This window comes from Castor canadensis, chromosome 14 (genome assembly GCF_047511655.1).
Source record: "Castor canadensis chromosome 14, mCasCan1.hap1v2, whole genome shotgun sequence".
In the NCBI taxonomy this organism is placed as follows: Eukaryota; Metazoa; Chordata; class Mammalia; order Rodentia; family Castoridae; genus Castor; species Castor canadensis.
This window is the reverse complement of record NC_133399.1, coordinates 4,976,187-4,993,786: the sequence shown is the minus strand read 5'-3', so window position 1 is coordinate 4,993,786 and position 17,600 is coordinate 4,976,187. Positions and strand designations below refer to the sequence as shown.

Sequence of the window (17,600 nt, the reverse complement as noted above, 5' to 3'; positions counted from 1 at the left end):
TAACAAGAAAACCCACCTGGAGCAAATAAAGGATATTCCCAATGCTGTGGACTGGTGTTAAGGGTCCTTGCCTTCACTGGCCAAAGATTGGCTCATGAGACAACAAATTGACTTGTGGGAGTGTTGGAATTGATAACCCTCCAGTGCCAAAAACAGACACACAAGAGACAGAAAAATTTGACAAGGCATTTCTCTGATCAAGAGGGTGCAAGCATGTGCTCACTCGAGCTAAGCAAACACACAAGCACAAAATGGCTTCCAGTGACTTATCCTTACACCCCTAATGTAGTTGTACCTGCCCCTCACCTGGGATTTTTCCAGGTCAAAGGTTCACAATCTCCCTTAACTGGCTAAAAGGCTTGGGGGATGGGTTAGGGCATGCAGTTTGGCAGGCAATGGAGTTGTACAGGAATCCAGAAGAAGAAGCAAGAACACTTTAAACATGCAAATCACTTAAGATGGAGACCTGAGGAATTTTTAAGTAATCTAAGAGGGTAACAAATACTTTGATAGAAAAGATCATTTTTCTTACAATTTTCCCCCTCTTTTTAATTTAAGTTCTTTTCTTCAAACTCATTTAGGAGTTGTTGGCTCTTGTGTTCCTGTGTTTCTAATAGAAACAAGCTATTTTGGTAGGGTGGGGGTGACTGTTTGGTGAGGGCTATCTCAATTAACTTCTGTAACTACTGTATTAGTCCTCGGACAGGAGGAATTATGCAGCATCCTACTAAAATTAAAACTCCAGCCACTAAGATCAAGGAGGTTAAGACTGAGATCATCCAGCTCTTCCATCCTCCAAACCATTTTTCCATTAAGTCAATGAAGGGAACATTTATACCTGAATTTTCAGCTAGCTTGTAAGGCAGGGTAGTTAATTCCTGTAGGGTCTTAGTAATAGTTTCATCAGGAGCTGTATTATTTGGTACATATGTGCAACAGGAAACTCCAATCATTATGAAAACTCCTCCCTTTTCAGTCAACACCATGTCTAATGCTAGCCTGTTCTCCCAAGCCATCTGGCTAGTTGGTCCCAATTGCTCTGCTATTCCTTTGATAGCATCCCTGGTATAGTTAACAAACCTTTATTGGCTATAAAAATATAATTAACCCAACCAACATTTTTATTTATATTGAATCACCAAAAGAATACTGATTCAAACCCCGCTGCAATTTGTTCCTGGCTTTGAATTCGTTTGGCACTCCCTTAGAAACCCCAATGGCATCAATGTAAACATGGGGATGAAAGGGCTCTCTGTGGTTGGCTGCAGTGTCTATGTTTTTGTCTCTCCTTTGTCTAGATGTTGTGGCACGGGCTAGGGATCAAAATGCTAAGGTGAAAAGTATTGCCAACTGCACCACAGCACAGGTGCCTGCCCAGTTGCCTGGGAGAGTCTCAAGTAAAAGTCCTCTGCAGTACTACCAGACATCAGCTCTGCCCACAGAGAGTGTGGACTGGTTTGTAAGGCTGTTGAAGGACTGGCTTTCACTGCATCCCATCAGATTTCCCACATTTGCCAATCATCCTCCCTGTCTGGTGAGATAGAGGATATAATTGACATCTAGGGTGGATGACCTAATAGTCCTCGGGGGATGACCCATAGAACCTCTGACTGTTGGGAACAGTAGTGATAGCATCCAGCAGGACTTGTTACCCCAAGCCTTGGCATCCTGAAACAGAGCCAATGTGCAGTACATTCCATCTGGGTCTGGGGACCATCCTAATGAAAACTGGACCACCTGAGACTCTGGTCTCCCAGTACTGCAAACATACTTATTTAATGTGTGGACAAAATATTTTATTCATTTCATCCAAGCATTTGTATCCCTGTACTCAATTTCAATAGCTACAGTTTATCTTAGGTCCTTGACTTCTACAATGGTTACCTGAGTTCGATTGTTGTACAAACATGAGGTAATGTTGGAATGGAGGTAGAACTGGTTGTCACCTGGGAAAGGTTGGCATAACTCAAAGGCATGTAATGGGTCTGTCCCTGAGACATCTGCCCCCAACCCATATCTACGAAATGTAGATGGTTCTTGTGTCATACTCCAAGCATTTTCTATGACTAATCTAAGTGGGTTACATTGTTTATCTTTACAAATAGGAGAGAGGTGTGTCCGAAACAGCTGTAATTTCCACTGTAGTCTGTTAAAAGACTGTTGATTATTTTGTATGGTGGAAATCAGAGTCTTTCCAGTGCACTGGGATCAGCCCAGCCTTTTGGATTTTCATAAAAAGGGAGAAGTGTATCCTTTATATCCAGTGTTCCACCCCACATCCATCCACTCTGGACAGACACCAGGCTTCCCTGTGGGTCCCGGGATGGGACACATATAAAGGGAGTATCTTGGAGTTGAAGTTGGGATGTAAGGTCTCCGCAAGGAAGGACCTGACATGCATTGAATTCAACAATTAAGGGAAAAGTACTCTGAGTTACATTAATAATAAGTGTACCATTTCCCAAATGAAAGAGAAAGAATATTTTCACGATAGTCTTTTTTAAAGTCACTTTGGTATTGCCTGGATGTGAGTGCATAGCCCATTGTTCCTTCTGGTTGGGTGGGAGCACCTTCTTTACTCCTGTGTGATGAGTCCACCCCTGCTCCATGGTCCAGACAGCTGTCTCCATGGTCAGCAGGACCAAGAAGGATCCTTCCCAAGCTGGCTCAAGCTTATTTTTTTTCCAGATCTTGACCAGCACATGATTGCCAGGCTGGTGTAGGTGAACAGGAAAGTCAAGTGGAGGAGACTGTATTAACAATTCTTTTCTCCTAAGACAAAGTAAAGAAGAGGACACTCCAAGTATATAATTTTTGAGGAAATAGTGTTTGGTTTCAATGGAAGGCACATGAGTAACAGAGCTAAGGTAAGGAAGCCCATAAAGCATTTCATAGGTGGAGAGGCCAAAGTCCTTCCAAGGGGCTGTCCTAATTCTGAGTAGTGCTGTGGGAAGACATTTAGTCTAAGGTTATCTGGTCTCTAAGACTAATTTAGGTGAGTTGGTTTTTAAGAGTCTGATTCATTTTTTCAACTCTCTCTGAAGAAAGTGGATGCCAGGGAGCATGATATTCCTATTTGATCTCTAGAGCCTTCATAAGTCCCTTAAGGATGTTGGCGGTGAAATGACTCCCATTGTTTGAGTCTATATTTTCTATAACCCCAAACTTTGGGATTATGTTTTCTAGTAATACCCTAATTACATTTGTAGCAGTGGGCCCTGGGAGAGGGAGGCCCTTGACCCGGTGAGTGAGATGGTCTACAATAATCAAGAGGTATTTACGATGATCTATTTTGGGCATCTCAGTGTAATCTACCTGAATGCTTTGGAAAGATCGCAACCTGGGGATTTCTACCCCCAGCTGGTCTCTGTCTCAGAGCTTGATTGTTAATCTTTTGACAAGTAAGACATCCTTCTGATACTTGTTTGGCTAATGTATAGATCCTATACACCCAGACTCGCAAAACTGCATCACACATGGCTTGGGGTCCCCAGTGGATCCCCTGATGGAGATAGGTAAGGAGTTCTCTCATTAGGGGCTTTGAGATCATTTCCCTCCCATCAGGGAGAACCCATTTTCCCTGTTCAGTCCTGACTGCCCCAAGTTTTTTTAATTGTTCTTCCTCAGAGGGAGTAAAGATAGGGATGATGTGAGGAGCAGGGAGGTGTGGAATGAGACAAAAGACTGGGGCTTCAGAGGTGAGAGAAACCTGATTTGCTCTCATCTGCAAAAGAATTTCCCTGAGTCTCAAAGTTTACCCCCTTTTGGTTTGGTGGCACATGAACTACGACTATTTCTGCAGGTAGTTTTAGGCTCTCTAATATTTGTTGAATTAATTCTCCATGTACCAAATCTTGGCCCTTGCTATTTATTAAGCCCCGTTCCATCCAGATTTTTCCAAAGGTGTGGACCACAATAAGTGCACATTTTGAATTGGTGTATATGGTCCCTTCTTTGTTCTTTAAGTGTTTTAAGGCCTAATTTAGGGCAAACAACTCTCAAGTCTGTGCTGACCAATTGTTAGGGACTTGGACTGATTCTATTATAGTCATGGCCTCCCCATCTACTTTAGAATATCCATTATGCCCTTTCCCCTTGATTATTCAAGAGGATCCATCCACAAACAAATGGAACCCAGTATGGAAAGAGTTTCCCTGAGATCTGGCCTCACTTTTGTTTGATATTCAGTAATATCCAAACATTTATGTTTGGGGGCTCCTCCCTCCTGCCTTCCTGCCAAGAAAGTGGCTGAATTTAGGGCCGAATCAGTAGTTTAAAAATGTTAGGTTTTCCTTTTCTAGCAAGATAGCCTCATACTTTAGGATCCTGGAATTGGTCAGCCATCTACTGTCTTCTGATTTAAGATTGTTTTGACTTGATGGAGAGTGCTAATAATTATGTTTCCCCTAAAGGTGATTTTTCTACTTTCTTTGGTTAGAAGGGCTGTAGGTCCTACTGCCTGAATACACTTGGGTTACAGGATCCAGGAACTTAGATAAGAAGGCCACAGGTTGACATTGGCCTCTATGTTTTTGGGCTAGCACCCAAGGGCAACTCCCTTATCTACATTCACAAAGAGGCGAAAGGGCTGATCAAGAGAGGATAAGGCTAGCAACGGATCTGTGATAAGGTCTTGCTCTAGGTAATCTACTTGTTCTATCTTCTTGGGGGTTTAAAGGAGGGGGTCTGGTCCCTCTTGGGTCAATTTGAGATACAAAGATTTAGTTTTAAGGGCATATGAGTCTATCCACAAATGGCAGTTTCCGACTAAGCCAAGGAATTTTCTCAATTCTTGCTTCGTTCCTGGGAAGAAATAGTAATTTCTTCTATTCTTTCTGGACCAATCCTTCATTGGCTCTTACTGATTAAATGTCACAGATATTTTACTTCAGTCTCAGCAAACTGTAACTTATTCTTTGAAATATGAAGTCCATGGCTTCCCAGGAAATTTATAAAGCTAATGGTGGTGTTCATCACTTCTTCCTGATTATCCCCTGACAAAAGTAAATCATCCACATATTGGAGGCACATGTGGGGATTAATATGAACTTTTCTAAGACTTGTTCTAAAATCTAGCCAAGGAGATGAGGGGAGTCCATAAATCCCTGGGGAAGGACAGTCCACCTGTACTGTTGCTTGCGTCCTGAGTGGAGGAGTCCTCCCATTCAAATGTAAATATGTCCCAACTGTTTGCATCTAATGGGAAGGCCCAAAAATGTGTCCTTTAAGTCTATTATGCTAAACCACTTGTAGTTATATGGAATTTTGCTGAGAAGACTGAAGGGGTTTGGGACTACTGGGTGTTTAGCTTGGACTATTTGATTGTTCTAAGGTCTGAACTAACTGGTAGGACCTGTCTGTCTTTTTGACAGGAGAATTGGGGTATTGAAGGGAGATATATGAGGTTCAATGAGCCCATCTCATATCAGTCCCTCAATAACTGGCTTCAAACCTATCCTCCCCTCCATAGGATTAGGGTACTGTTTTCTGTTAACAACCTCCCTGGTTTTCTTTAATTGAACTTTGACAGGTGTAACCTGGAGGCCACCTCGATTTCCATTTCTAGCTCAGACTATTGGCTTAATTTTTTCCTGAGCCTATGGAGTAAGCAGATTTAGGGATGCTTGTATTTTATCCCTTTTTACGTGCAAACTGATTCCTAATTGGGTCATTAGATCTCTTCCAAACAGATTGGTACCTGCCTCAGGGACTAGGAGAAATTGTATTTTAGTGGTCTTGTCTTGGAAATAAACATCTGTTTCTTGTAATATTTTAACTGAAAATCTTTCTCCCTTTACCCCAGAAATTAGTATCCTTTCTGGGAAATAGATTAAGCCAAAAGAAAGAGGGAGGATCTGGAAGCCCCTGAGTCAATTATGAAGGTGACAACTTCACATTGTGGTCCCACTTCTAAATTTATCAAGGGCTCTGGGTGGGACCCTTCAAAGGAAAAGAGACCTTGACTCCCCTATTCTTCATCAAGGGTCATTGAGGATACAGTTTCCCTATGCTCTCTTTCCCATTTTGGACATTCTCTCTTAAAGTGTCCAGACTCCCCATATTTAAAGCACTTATTTTCTCCTGACTTTCTGGTCTGTTATACTCCAATGAGGGAGACCAGGCCAGTTGAGGTCCAATACTATATTGGTTTGGCCTTTCCCTATTAACCTTCTGTCTGATAAAGTACTGAAATTGATCTTCCCCTATTAACATGCTTGATCATGGATAACATAATCTTTGCTTTTTGTTTTTGTTTTTCTTCCTCTCTCCTTACATATACCATTTGTGCCTCTCCTAATAATTCCTATATGGGTCTATTTTTCCAATTTTCTAGTTTTTGTAATTTTCTTGCTCTATCTGGCTGGCTGTTTGTAACAAAGTGAAAATTTAATATTACCTGTCTTAAAGGGTCTTCTAAGTCTAGCCCAGCATACTTTCTCATCTGGTCCTTGAGGTGGCTCATGAACTCAATCAGTTCCTCATCCTTCCCTTGTTGGACATTAAAGACTTTAGAGAGGTTTTGTGACCTTGGCACTGATTCCTGGATTCCCCTTATTAAATCTCTTGAGTCCCTCTTATTTTCTTGGTGTTCTGGGGTGTTGTTATCACATTGGGGTCTTGGTTAGGAAACTTAACATCAGTCGCTGGGACATTCTGTCCCATGGGGTGTTCATGTTCTCAGATAGCCATTGCGGCTCTATGGATTATGGCTCTTTCCTCCCCTGAGAAGAGAATTCCCAAAATAGACATTAACTCAGCCCAAGTATATACCTTTAGTCCCCAAAATTGATTGACCTGTTCTGAAACCCTGAAGGGATCCTCGAGAAGGGGTCACAACTCATTTTTAAAGTTCCAGGCCTCAGAGTTGGTAAGAGGGGCATTTACAAACCCAATTTCACCCTCTCTGAGGGGGAGCTCCCTGAGAGGAAAGAGGGAGTATGGTTTTTCCCCTTGGGACTGAAGAAAAGGTAGATTCTCAGTGTCCTGACAACTCCTTTTGGACGGGTTTCAGGTAAGGAGTGGGGAGACAGGGAATTGAAGAGGGGTGGAGGTGGAAGGGTTAGGAGGAGGAGGTGGAGAGGCAGAAGCCTGAGGAGCAAGGAGTTGAAAGGGGGAAGAGGTGAAAGAGTTGGGAGGGAAAGATGGAGTAGCAGAAGCCTGGGGTGTGTGTGGGGGGCTGGCTCTGGTGCCTGAACTGGAGGAACAGCAGGGTTATTGGGGGGGGTGGAAGGGAGGAGAGTAAATCCCAGTTAGAATGGGTTTTGGGTTTTTTTTTTTCTTTTCATTAAGTGGAAACAGGACTACAAGACTCTGTCTCCAACAAAGGGCATATTCCCTCCCCTCTTGAGAGTGACTGAGCTCTTGTCGTTAACATGCTCAATTAATAGTTGACAGACTCAGTCCTTATCAGACCCAAATTTTGGCCAAAAAACCAAAGGCTTTAAGATCGGTTCTTGGGTTCAGATAAAACAATAGTATTTCACCATTCTTTGTTTCTTTTTCCCTTTAGTATGGGGACTATCATCCCAATATTTTAACATCTTCCCTAGAGGGCTCCAAGAAGGTATTTCATCCTGGGCCTTTGTTCTCTGGCCCCCCTCTTTGCTGACTTTATTTCCCATTTTTCTCTTTTGGTTGACTGTGCTTTATTAGGAGCTCAACCCCTCTCCCCATTGCCTTGGAGGTTTCTTGCACTTTGATTCTTCTTCACTTTGTCAGTCTCTGCCCATATCCTTCGTGGGAGATTGAGGCATCATTTGGTAGCCTGCAGGTCCTGACCTGGATTAGATTTAAAAATATAATCCACCTCAAGTAGCATGAGGTCACCTCAGAACTATGGATCAGGACTCCACTTTCACCACATGTCACATGACACGTCTCATTCACACATCGCACAGCCCCAATATCCCAACCACTAAGACATTACTTGGTCACCCCTGTGATGTTTCTTGTCTTGGTTTGTGCACAAAACTCATGTGGTCACCACGGTTCCTGTCTTCAGAGCTCATTTACCTGTATTGTCAAGAAATTCAGGAGTCCAAGTTGATTCACAGATCTGGAAAGTTGCCACCATCAGCTGAACCTTGGGGCTGCCACAATGAGGCAGCAGGATGGGTCTCCTTGGGGAAGGCCCAGATGAAACCCCAAATTGTCGGAATTAATAACCCTCTGGTGCTGAAAACAGACACACAAGAGACATAAAATCTTGACAAGGCAATTTTTCTTGATCAAGAGGGTGCAAGCATGTGCTCACTCCTGCTAAGCAAACATACAAGCACAAAATGGTTGACAGTGGCTCCTCCTTATTTCCCTGACACAGTTATACCTGCCCCTCACCAGGGATTTGTCCAGGTCAAAGGTTCACAAACTTTCCCGATTGGCTAAAAAGCTTGGGGGATGGGTTAGGGTATGCAGTTTGGTGGGCAATGGAGTCATACAGGAATCTGGAAGAAGAAGCAAAGACACTTAAACATGCAAGTCACCTAAGATGGAGACCTGAGGAATTTTTAAGTAATCTAAAAGGGTAACAAATACTTTGATAGAAAAGATCATTTTTCTTACAGGATGACAAAGTCAGCACACAAGTAGGATTTATTGGAGAGAAAGGAAAAGTTGCCCTTAGAGATGGACAGGGAGCCCAGAAAATTGGTAGCTCTCTTGTCATTCACAAAGGTTTTTTTTTTAAATTTGGTCCTTTTTCTTGGGGAGGGGAGTTAGGAATCAGGGATGGAGTGGCTTTTTGACATATCTTTTTAGGAACACACTGTTGGGGAGGGGAGGTGCAGGAGCCAGGAGTGGATTGGTCTCTTAACATATCTATGTAGGAACATATACACAGTTCTGTGAAAGCCTCCTGCTTATCATCCTTGTGGCATTTTGAGGCATCCCAGGGAACCATGACTTGTGAAAGCACCTGTCTCTTTACAGGATATGGGGGTCCACAGTGCTTTCATGAGGGATGGGGTGCTGGCTTATTTTGTCTTCTGATCCCCCAGACCCAACACCAGGCTTGACAGTCAGGCTGAATGTTGACACGGAGCCCCTCAGAGCATCAGTCCTGGGGCTGATACAGGACAGTGGTGATTTAACTATGGGGACCTCAGCATGCCTGCAGCTCCTCCTCCCAGTGTGGAAACTCTTCCTCCTTCAACACCTTAACATTCACCAGAGGGATACCCTTACCTAGAGTCTTGTTAACATTCTGATATAAAATATGAGACAAACTAAAAACCCTTTCTCCAGGAGACTCCTTTGTCAATCTGTTACATGTCAGTGTCGAAGAGTTTCAGGCTGGGGTTGCGGGTCCTTGCCTTCACAGGCCAGGGAAATGGCTCCTGAGGCAGCTGAATGAAGATCCAAAGCCAGTATATAAAGTAGGATTTATTAGAGGGAAGGAAAGGCTACAGCTAGAGGACTGCAGTGGAGCCTGGAAGCCAGTAGCTCCTGCTTAGGTGAAGGCCAGGGCTTTTTATGGATGCTTTAACTTTGGCTTAGGGTATCAGTTAGGTGGGTTTTTTCTATTGCCCATGTATTTGCATGTGGGCTCTCTTAGATGAGCTGGTCTCTTTGCTCCTTAGTGAGTATGGTGGGGGGGAACAACCTTGAGATCATTTTGTTTATCAGCCCTGTGGCAGATTTATGAGACCATATATCTCCCCCTCAGGGTGCAGGAATGCAGATTTATAACTCCTTCTCAGGGTGCAGGGCTCATGGTGCTCTCCATGGGGGATGGGCTACTCACTCATCTGTCTTAGGTATTCAACAAGTACCCCCCTCTCAGACAAGTACCCAACTGCTGTTGGGGAGATGGGCAATGACTCATCTAGCTGTTTCATGCTGACAATGGGGTGATGGGGGATGGTGGAGGTGGTACTTGTCTCAGGGGTTGACCCGTGTAATCTCTAGGGGCCCCAATAGGACAGGTTGGAGGGCTCACGTACAGGCAGAGGTGAGTACTCCTTGACTAAGGAGTGGAGTTTGATCCACTGGGTCTGTTGAGATATGAATCCTGAGAGAGCATTTATTATACAAGGACAAATAGGAGTATTAGGAGCATAAAAAGTGGGCCAGCCAGGGGTAGTGTCCAAGGACCCAGCCCCATATGTTGTTCCAGAAGGACCACGAATTGGCTAGCTCTTGTCTCATTTTTGTTACATGTTCTTTTAACTGTTGGGCCATGACTCTGACCACCCCAGATTTGTTAGCATAAAAGCAACCTTCCTCATTTAGGAAAAGGCACATTCCACCCTTTTGGAGCACTATTGACACAAGTGAATCTACCTGGTTTTGTAAAGCCTCTATGGACTGAGTGACCTGTTCTATGTCATTATTAAATTCTGTTGACAGCTGTTGATAGGTACAGATTGGCAAAGAAATGCCCCCAGTGCCAGTACGTATTCCAGCCATGATCCCCATAGCTATCAGTAGGGGAATGATTTGAATCCCTCTTTTTAACCAAGTGTATGCCTCTAGAGGAATAGGAAGGGATTGATTACCAGGAACAACATCGATTTGTGGGATTAGGAGAGCCTTAGTACAGGTTCCCTTCCAGCCAGGAGGTAGGCAAGTGTAGGCTGCAGTTCCACAAACAAAATAAGTTCCAGGAGAAAATAAACACTAAGTGTTATTTGTTGACTGTGTGATATTGATACAAAAGTTTTTGGAAATTTCCCCCAGTGGAATTGACCCCTGTAAGCTTTGGAGGCACTGGGGAGCAGGATGGGTTAGGTTTATATTGGTATTACTAGGTTTTCTTAAGAGAGGGTTTAATTTATTACCTGGTGAGACCTCAAGTGAGTCCATGGGGTTGCCAATACCTGTGGAAGGCTTGGAGAGAGACAAAGCCAGCAATCCTCAGCCAAAGAGGGGTTTGTAGAATTTAAAAGATGATGGGCAGAGTTGAGTAACCTGAACAGCTGGGAATTTAGATTTATGGGTGGCTGAGGCTGCGGGAGTTGTAATGTTTTCTGGGAGGGGGAGTGGGCAGTGGGAGTCTCTGTCGCACATCATTTACATGATCCCCCTGTGACATGTCAGTAAGTATTTTGGCATTTGTTTTTATAGTCTCATTTCTAAAATTTTTTTTCTCTGTCCCTCCTGTGGCCAACAGATCCATTGGCCTGCTCTTCCTAGGCATTGGGTGGGAATGCCAACAAAGACTGTGCCTAATGCCTTGCCATATAGTTGTCCATTTTTAAACAGTGAAGGTTGCTTAGGAACAACTGGTGCAGCGTTGTAGTAACTGCAGTCATGAGGGCAGGGAGGGGGACCCACAGCCAGAGCACAGACTATAAGAGGAAGGAGAGCACAGAGAGCAGGGTACACAGGACAAGATGTCCACCACTCAAGGCTACTCCTTTGGGGCCATACTCACTCCGGAGGAGAAGTTGCCCACAAGCCAACACTCAGAAGAAAGGGGATGAGATGAGATGAGAATAAAAACAGCCCACAAAAAGGGAGGAAGTGAAGGCATAGTTTACCTGTACAAGGTGATCCTTTTGAAAAGATATTTGAGGTCTTCCACTGGCTCACAGGAGCAGGCTGGTGGAGCAGGCTGTGCCTCTGGGGTGAGTGTGTCAGGCTCTGGTGTCCAACATTTGGCTCAGGAGATATGAATCCTGAAGTCTAGTCCAGCAACCTTAATTCCTGTGGGGGTAGATAACAAGACTGGGTGTGGTCCTTCCCAAGGGGGTTCAGAGAGACCTTAGGAGTTATGGGGGAGTTTGATAAGGACTACAGGCAGCTGGGCAGAGGCCTTGAGGCTCCTCACTCCCTACTTCAGAGAGAACCTGTTGAAACCTGGCTAGTTGTGTGATAGGAGAGACCAGGTTTGTTACTTCAGCATCTAAAATGAAATCGTTTTGGAGAAAGGGTCTCCCATACAAGGCCTCAAAGGGAGTAAGGCCCATTTTATTTGGGGTATTTCTGAGTCGTATTAAGGCTAGAGGTAGTAAATTTTGCTGGGGAAGGTGAGTTTCCTGAGCCAATTTAGACAGGTGTCTCTTGAGTAATCCATTGGCTCCCCCAAACTTGCCTGAGGATTGGGGTCTCCAGGCACAGTGGAGATGATATTTGATTCCCAAAGCCTTAGAGACTCCCTGAGTGACTTGGGTTCAGAAGGCCAGGCCATTGTCACTTTGGAGAGTCCCAATCTAGGGATAATCTCGCTAATTAGCACCTTAATTACTTCTTGGGCCTTTTCAGAGGAGCAGGGGACTGCTTCAACCCATCCAGTAAAGTATCCACCAGAACCAGGAGCAATCTAGAGGTTAGGCCCCCAGGTAGGTGGGTGAAGTCAAGCTGCCAGTCCTCCCCTGGATATGTCCCCCGCCTCTGAGTTCCAGGGATAGGCAGGGCAGCGTTGCAGGGATTGTTACACTGACAGATTTCACATCCTGTAAGAGTATCTTGGAGAGTCTCTCCGAGTTTTATCCCCTGAAATAGTAGCCTTATGGACCCCCAAGTGATAGGTCTGATGTAGGATTTTTAGGACCTTCTATTGGCTACTTTGTGGGAGAAATAATTTGCCCTCAGGAGCTATGTACCATCCTCTATGATCTAAGCACTAACCTGTCTCTGAAGCCTGTGAATGTTTGGCAGGTGAGTATAGGGGAGGTTCAGAACAGAGGAGGGATTTTTCCCACAAGACAGGGGCCTGAACATAAGGTCTCCTAGCGGCCTCCTTTGCTGCCATATCAGCTCTGGTTTCCCTTAGCAACCTGATCCTCTGACCTTCGATGCCCGGGACAGTGTATTACTGCTATTGGTTTTGGAGGTAAAGCTGCTTTTAAGAGGTTTAAGATTTCCTTGGAATGTTTGATAGGAGATCCTTCAGTAGTTAACAATTCTCGCTCTTTCCAAAGGGCAGCATGAGCATGCAGGATCAGGAGAGCATATTTAGACTCTTTTTAGATGTTAACAGTTTTTCCCTCAGATCATTGTAATGCCTTAGTGAGAGCCATCAGTTCAGCCAGTTGGGCACTAGTGGAAGCAGGCAGAGGTTCAGCTCATAGGGTTTCAGTGAGAGAGACCACAGCTGCCCCTGCTCTTCTAATTCCCTCCCCAACAAATGAACTTCCATCTGTGAAGAGAGTGAGGTCTGGGTCCAGGAGTGGCTGGTCAAGGAGGTCGGGCCTAACTGAATAATAATCAGATAGCACTTCCTCACAGGAATGTACGAGTGGGTCCCCCTCATACATCCAATGCTGGATTTAGGGCAGAGCACACCCAAAGGCTCACATCTGGACATTCTAACAATTGGACCTGATACTTAGGCAGCCTGTTGTCTGATGACCATAGTCCTCCTTTAGCTGCTAGAAGTCCCCTAGATCATGTGGAGTATATATGGTTAAGGGCTGTCCAAGAATTAATTTTTGGGCCTCAGGGAGGCAGGTTGCTGCCAGGGCCCTTTAGCACCCAGGCCACCCTTTTGACACAGTCTAGTTCTTTGCTTAGATATTTTGCTGGCTGTGGAGTTGGCCCTTGGAGCTGGGTCAGTACTCCTAGGGCTGTCCCCCACTTTTCATAGATATATAGTTGGAAATGATCTTGGGTAGGTAAGCTCAAGGCCAGGGCAGTTTGTAGTGACAGTTTGAGGGCCTAAGAAGCCTTTGTTTTTAGGGTCCCATTCTTAAAGGGATTGAGAGCCTCACTGAACATCTTTTAGGAGCTGGAATAGAGGCCTGGCAAGGACTGCATATTTAGGGATCCAGTTCCTGCAAAATCCTGTAACTCCCAAGAAAGCTCTAAGCTGCTTTATGGTCTGGGGAAGTGGAAAAAGGAGAATTGGGTAGATTCCCACATGACCCAAGGAGTGAGTCTGTCCCTTTAAGACCACACCTAGGAAGTTGACCTGTGGGAGGCATAATTGAGCCTTTTCTTTAGAGACTTTGTATCCCCGGAAGGCCAGAAAGTTTAAAAGGGACTCAGTTGCCCTGCAGATGAGGGTCTCTGTGGCTCTGCACAGAAGTAGGTCATCAACATATTGAAGAAGGGTGCCCTCTGGGTAGTGCCAATCTAATAAGTCTTTGGTTAGGGCTGTCCAAAAAGATGAGGGCTGTCTTTAAACCCTTGTGACAAAACTGTCCAAATCAGTTGTTGTAAAGGGTTTGTGGGATCTTTGAAGGCAGAGGCTGTCATGATGCAGAGGAATGCAAAAGAAAGCATCCTTTAAATCTAGTACAGAGTAATATTGGGCTTTTGAGGGTATTTGAGCCAACAGAGTATAGAGATTGGGAACAATTGGGTGGAGGGGAATGACTGCTTCATTAATGAGCCAGAGGTCTTGAACCAATCCCATTTTTTTGTCCCCTTGTGGACAGAAAGGAGTATTATAGGGGCTGGAGCAACTAATTAGCAGCCCTCGGTTTTTTTAGGGTATTTATGATAGGTAAGAGGCCTTATCTTCCCTCATACTTGAGGGGATATTGTTTTTGGTGTGGAAACTGTGAGGCATTTTTGAGTTTTATTTGACTAGGGAGGCTGTTTTGGCTCCCTATCCCATCAGTCCACACTGTGGGCTCTGTTTGTTCCTGAAGCAGGGAGCAGCAGAGACAGTTGCCTGGGGGGAGGAGAATTTGAGCTTTTAGTTGAAATGGTAAATCCTGTCCCAGTAGTGGTACTGGAATTCCAGGAACTATGAGGAAAGAATGACAGAAGAGGAGGTCTCCCTAACAGCAGGCCAGAGGCTGGGTAAAATAGCGTTCTAGGGGCTTGTCAGATATGCCCTGAATAATAATCATGTCATTGGACTGGGGACTGGGAGAGAAAGTAAGACAGAGAAATGGGCTCCACTGTCTAGAAGGAAAATGACCTTCCCCTTCTCTACCATTATGGCTACCTGAGACTCCTCAACATCGATGTTAAAAAGTGGAGCCTGCACAGGATGCCCCAGGACCCATCAATACATAGGAGGTGGCACCCCACCTTCCATTGGGAGATGGGGGTACTTAGACTTCCAGTGGTTACCCTTGCAGAGCGGGCAGGGGCCCACAGGGTGGTAGGGCTGTTTCCTGGGCCATCCCCCTTTTGGGCATTCTCTGCGGAAGTGCCCCTCCTGTCCATAATGGCAGCAAGTTCAGGATGCAAGCCCCAGTCAAGTGAGGCCATCTCTGAGAGTTGCAATGAGGTCATGGTGTTTCTTGTCTTTTTCTTTTTTTTAAGTAATGTCCCGGTTATATACAGACATGGCTAACTGCATTAATTGGTCCAATGATTTTTCTCCTTCAGCCACTGACTTTTGGAATTTTCTACAAATATCTGGGACTGTGTTAGAAATTTATCTTTGAGGAGAACCTCTCCCACCTGCAGTTCTGGGTCCACCATGGTATGCTTTCTGATAGTGTCTTTAAGACACTGTAGAAAGGTAAGGGGGGCTTCTTCAAGGCCTTGTAATACAGTCACCTGGGAATTGTTTAGAGGTTTGACTTTGGCCCTTTTTAGCCCTTCTACTATGAGATCAATGAAGTGGAGTCAATGCTACTCATCTCCTTCACCATTTTGATTCCAGTGTGGATCTGCCAAGGGGACTGCTTGTGCCCCTGTAGGTATGAGCACATTTATCTCCTCATTTTCAGGCACCACAGGTATTGGGGTCTGTTGTAAATGGTAATCATTTCCAACCTAAGTAGCTGGGCCAGGCCAGAACACATTGTTTTTCTAATAAGGAAAGAGTTTGGTCTAGTAGAAGCAAAATATTCTTCCACGGCAATTCAAAAGCTTGGAGCACAGAGATAAAGGCTTGGATGTGTTGGTCTGGGGCATCAGTATAGCTGCCCAGATTTTTTTCAATCTCCCTTAGATCTGATAGTTGGGAGGAGACATAGACTCGCCCTCTTCCTACCATTGCCTGTTGAGGAGAAAGCACCCATTAGGAGGTTATGAATATTGGGGTGGCTTAGGAGGCAGGGCAGAGGGTGGAGCAGTAGGAGTGGGGGACTGGTCACTGATAAGGGGCTTTTCTGGTCCTCCTTCCCCATGTTTATCCTGTGGCTTACAAAGAATGGCCAGCATTTCAGTTTTTCCTCATGGGAGGGCAGGGTCCCAGTAAGCCCAGGGAGGGGAAGACAGACAGAGATAAAGGACAAGGCGGGACTAGGGAGGGAGCAGAACAGCTGTGTGTTTTTAACTCAATGGAAACAAAGTCTACTGTTGAACAAAAGAGGGAGGCCATTCATCCTCTACTGCTTGGGAAAGGGGAAGGACAGGCTGAGGATTGGGGGAAAAGAGTTTCCAGGCTCAACACATGAGGGATTACTGGTATCACTGCAAGCAAGGTGTGACCTCCAGTCTTGGGCCATGGAAAACATGAAGGAAGCACAGGAGATCTGATTGTTTGCCTCAGGCATGGCTGGAGGGGTATGAGATTTAGCTGCCTTTTGAGCCTCAGGGCCAGTCAGATGTTGAGAGAGTTTAAGAGGAAAAAAAGCCTCAGTGCACTGAAGTCAGGCTCCACCTATGCAGCATTGGCTGGCACCTGAGTTCCCTCAGGTTGACTGCCTTACAGCTGTAATGGGCTCGTAGCTTTTCCTCAGATTCCCAAGGGAGAAACCCTCCTTAACGAGAGAGACAGAGAGAGAGAGAGAGAGAGAGAGAGAGAGAGAGAGAGAGAGAGAGAGAGAGTCATTCTGAGAGGTCCACTGTAGTTAGGCTGTGTTGGGGGATTCTCCTGGAAAATAGACTCCACCAGAGTGCCAGACAATCACAGTCACTTCCTAGGCAGCCTTTCCCAGTTTGGCACAACCTATACTGACCTTAGTTCAGAGGAAAGGTCCCTTCGTGCATCGTCAAATGTTACATGTTGGTGTCAAAGTGTTGCAGGCCGGGGTCGAGGGTCCTTGCTTTCACAGGCCAGGGAACTGGCTACTGAGGCAGCTGAACGAAGACCCAAAGCCGGTATATAAAGTAGGATTTATTAGAAAGGAAATGCTACAGCTAGAGAAGTGTAGCAGAGCCCAGAAGCCAGTAACTCCCTGCTCAGGTGAAATCTGGGGTTTTTATGGGCACTTTAACCCTGGGTTAGGGTATTGGTTAGGTGTATTTTTTTATTGGCCATGTATTTGCATGGGGTCTCTCTTAGATGGGCTGGTCTGTTTGCCCCTTACTGAGAGTGGTGGGGGGCAACAACTCTGAGCATTTTATCAGCCCCGTGGCAGATTCAAGAGACCCTGCATCTCCTGCTCAGGGTGCAGGAATGCAGATTTATAAGTCCCTCCCATGGTGCTCTCCAAGGGGGATGGGTTACTCACTCATCTGCCTTAGGTATCCAGACCCAACAAATCCTTGTACTAAGACTTACATTCACAGACTTTATTCATATATGGAAATCACAGTTGGACTCTAGCAACTCTATGCATGTTCAAAACAACAGTTCTGAAAACTGCTCAAAGGCAGCCAGAGTTCAACCTCAAGACAGAACGCCAACCATGTGAAAGGTGGGTCTCCTGCTGTTCAACACTGCAACTTCTCACTGTCCCCACTCCTTCTGTCCTTGTTCTGAGCAGGTGGAGGCCACATGCAGGGGAGAACAGCTGCCTAGGAAGCATCAAGGGACGCTCATTGTCCTCCTTTTGCAGCCCCATGATTGGCCTGGGCTTGGAGTC

The 17,600-nt window shown here is 45.2% G+C and overlaps 1 long non-coding RNA gene across 1 annotated transcript; it reads right to left on the bottom strand.

The window, feature by feature from the left end:
* Positions 1-8,203: 8,203 nt before the first annotated feature.
* LOC109678975 (uncharacterized) lies at positions 8,204-11,614 on the bottom strand. The gene is made up of 2 exons (XR_012441258.1): positions 11,481-11,614; positions 8,204-8,444 (listed from the first exon to the last, which is right to left on the bottom strand). It is a non-coding gene; the product is annotated as an uncharacterized lncRNA (long non-coding RNA).
* Between the last annotated feature and the right edge of the window lie 5,986 nt (positions 11,615-17,600).